A 4,000-nucleotide genomic window follows, 5' to 3' on the forward strand; every position below is an offset into this window, starting at 1 on the left:
AAAAATACAAAAATAAAAGCAAAAAAACAGGAAAGAGAGGCTGTGGCCTCCTGCGCTCGTGGGCCGGCCCAACTCGCTCGCCCTTCAGCGAGTCCGAAGCCAGGACTCGCTGAAGGCGAGACATAGTCCCGTCCATTTTCAGATAAGAGTGGTGGTAAACTTGAACGTTGATGGCTTGATATATGTCGAATAAACTGCTATATTTCCAGTGGAAAAAAATCATGCGTCCCACCCTGAAAAAACAAAATTGTTGTTCTCCATGGTTCCACTTACCCTTCTTACCCTTCTCCATTGTTTATTTGTACATTTGCTCCTTTAGTTTCTTCAGCTCCATGCTTCAGTCTGTAATCGAAAACTGTTGCGTCTTAAACATCCTTCATGGTTGTGGATTCTTCATGGTTCTGATAGTATGGTGCAAAACTTGTTTTGTTTCCTTTAAAATCTGGGGGTTGCTTTACCCCTGTAATCACTAGAATCTCCGTTCAAAACTAACTGGTAGCATTTGCACATTATTTTTTAGGCTTATTAGGGCAATTACAGATGCAGGAGACACTCTGAAATTTGCACGCCCATATGCCAGTTTTGGAGGGCTAACCTCGTCGAAGCCTGCACTGTCTTGGAGGGCTCGGTACCTCGAGGTATCGAGCAGACGTGACCTCGGTACATGTCCTCTGAGAGCATCTTGAGCTGCATCATCATCCCGGAGTTGGTTAGGTATCGAGCATTTAGGGTACTTCTTTCAAGGGTACAAAAGGAGATAAAAGGGTCAGTGATGACGAGAATCACAACTCCATACTTCTTCAGTAATCTTTCAAGGGTACATGTAGCCTGTTTGTCTGTACATTTGCTCCTTTGGTAACTTCAGAACCTGATCAGTCTTTGTGCGGCTTCTTTTGTGCTAGTTCAGTTTTCAATCAGCCTGTAGGAACTTGCTTCGTGCGTTCTTCTGACTTCTGAGCTGATTTTGATCCCCATGATGCTAAAGATGAAATCATTCTGTGCCTGTAATCAGCAGGACTCGAGCAAAGGAGCCCGACACATTCTGAAATGGACCAAAAGCGTGTCGTCGTTGTAGCCCAAAACCCAACAGGATGACCTCAAAGAGGGAAAATCCTATATGCCGCTCGTTGCCTCAAACTGCCGGCGCTTCGCACAGGCGAGCGACCGAGCAACGACGCAACGAGCCGGCCCGTTGAACCGTTCCAGCGCTCCCGGTTTTGGGAAGGTTTCCAGCTGGTTTTTTCCGGTATTGGGAACCTTCTAGAAGGTTCCTGAACCGGTTTTTTTTTTCTTTTTCTATTTATGTTTCGTTTTTTTTCAAGTTTATGTTTTCTTTTTCAAAAAAATGTTCACATTTTTTGGAAAATGTTCGCGCTTTTACAAAAATGTTCAGAATTTGAAAACAGTTCGTTTTTTCAAATTTTGTTCAAAAATTCAAAAACTGTATGCATTTCACAAAAATTGTTCAGAATTTTCAAAATTTGTTCAAAAAATGTTCGCGCTTCCAAATTTGTTTGGTATTTTCAAATTTGTTCTCTGTTCGAAAATTTGTTCTAAATATTCAAAAAATGTCCATGCTTTAATACATTGTTCATGCTTCCCAAAAATTTCTCTGTTTCAAATTTGTTCTCAAGATTCAAAAAATGTTCATGCTTTAAGAAATTGTCCAAATTTGTTCTTTCTTTCAAAATTTGTTCTCAAGATTCAAAAAATGTTCGTACTTTTAGAAAATATTTATGGTTAATTTTGTTCTTAATTTCAAAATTTTGTTCTCTAAATTCAGAAAATGTTCGGAATTTAGAAAATGTTCCTGTTTTTTCAAGATTTGTTCACCAGTTCAAAAAATGTTTATATTTTTAAATATTTATGTTCAAAAAATATCCGTGCTTTAATACATTGTTCATGCTTTCAAATTTGTTCTCTGTTTTAAAATTTGTTCTCAAGATTCAAAAAACGTTCATGCTTTAAGAAATTGTCCTAATTTGTTCTTCGTTTTAAAATTTGTTCTCAAGATTCAAAAAATGTTCGTACTTTTAGAAAAATATTATGTTCAAATTATGTTCTCAATTTCAAAATTTTGTTCTCTAAATTCAAAAAATGTTCGGAATTTAGAAAATGTTCCTGTTTTTTCAAGATTTGTTCACCAGTTCAAAAAATGTTTATGTTTTTAAAACAAATCACTATTCAGAAAATTGTTCACATTTTCTAAGAACATTTTTCTTTTTATAAAAAATTGATCGTAATTTTAATTAATGTTCCTGTTTTTCAATATTTGTCCACAACTTCAAAGTTGTTCCTGTTTTTCAAATTTGGTTAAAAATTTGAAAAATTGCTAAAACTTTTTCAAAACTCGTTATTGTTCTGTAAAAAAGTTCGTACTTTTCAAATAATATATTCAGAATTTACAACAAATGATAGGAAAAAGGAAAAATAATCCGATTCCTTAGATATGATAGGTCTAAAGGACTCGCATTGCACTTTCGCCTGCGTACAGAGTCTGGCGTAGTGGCTAGCTAGGCATGTCTATAGTCTCGCGGTTGCGGTTCGAATCCTGGCTGAAGCGCTCCGTTTCTAATCATTTATTTTTTACACTGCTCTCTGCCTTCCTGGGCCAGCCCAGTCGAGGGACTGCCATATGCGAAGCCTGGACATTCTGCCGCATAATGCGGCAGATAGGACTCAAAGAGGGCCGCGCGGCCCAAAGTAAGCTCTTTGCCAATGAGGCCCAAGAAAGTGCCTTTTTGTGCTTATTTTCAGATGCGAGCGCTATTTCTCGTTTAAGCGAGGCAGAAAGAAACGGAGAAACTCTCGCGTCGAATGCACAGTAACATGCCGGTCCAATAGAGTGCACTTAAAGGAAAAAGAGCCGGTTTTTCGTTTTTTTTCTTCTCCGGGTTTTTCCATTTGTTTCTTCAGTTTTTTTCATTTCCTTTTTCCTTTGGTTTCTTTTGTTTCTTTTACCGTTTTTTCTGGTTTTTATTTGTTTCTTTTTGTTCTTCGTTGTACATTCTTATTTACATGATCAACATTTTTTCAAACACTTGTTCAACATTTTTCAAGTACTTGTTCAATATTTTTGAAATACCTGTTCAAATACTTTTTCATTATACATGATCAATATTTTTGAAATATATACGATCAACATTTTTTCAAATAATTGTTCAACATTTTTTAAATACTTGTTTCACATTTCTAAAATATTTGTTCAACATTTCTAAAATACTTTTAAAACATTTTTATCTACATGATCAACATTTTCTAAATACTTGTTTAATATTTTTCAAATACTTTTTTCAATATATTTATATACATGTTCAAGATTTTTTCAAATACTTGTTCATTATTTTTTAAATATTTGTTCAACATTTTTCAAATAGTTTTTAAACCTTTGTTTATACATGATCAACATTTTCTAAATACTTTTTCAATATTTTTCAAGTACTTTTTCAATATTTTTATATACATGATCAATATTTTTTTCAAATATTTTTTCAACATTTTTCGTGTAGTTGTTTAAATTTTTTTAATACTTGTTGTACATTTTCAAAAGTTTTTTTGAAGAGTGTTTTTTTTACATAATATTTTAAAGTATAAATAAAAGTACAAAAAAACAGAAACCGTAAAAAAGGAAAAAGAGGCTGTGGCCTCCCGCGCTTGTGGGCCGGCCCAGCTCACTCGCCCTTCAGCGAGTCCGTCCGTAGCCAGGACTCGCTGAAGGCGAGACATAGTCGCGCCCATTTTCAGATAAGAGTGGTGGTAAACCTGAACGTTGATGGCTTGATATATATCAAATAAACTCCTATATTTCCAGTGGAAAAAAAACATTGTCCCACCCTGAAAAAACATAATTGTTGTTCTCCATGGTTCCAATTACCCTTCTTACTCGTGCCTTGTTTCACTTGACACTCAAAACGTGTGAACAGGGCGTTTGTTGATCACGCGGCTTGTCTCACTCGTGCCTTGTCTCCATGGTACCACTAACCCGCGGCTTCGGGTGGTT

This window comes from Triticum dicoccoides, chromosome 2B, assembly GCF_002162155.2.
Source record: "Triticum dicoccoides isolate Atlit2015 ecotype Zavitan chromosome 2B, WEW_v2.0, whole genome shotgun sequence".
Classification (NCBI taxonomy): domain Eukaryota; kingdom Viridiplantae; phylum Streptophyta; class Magnoliopsida; order Poales; family Poaceae; genus Triticum; species Triticum dicoccoides.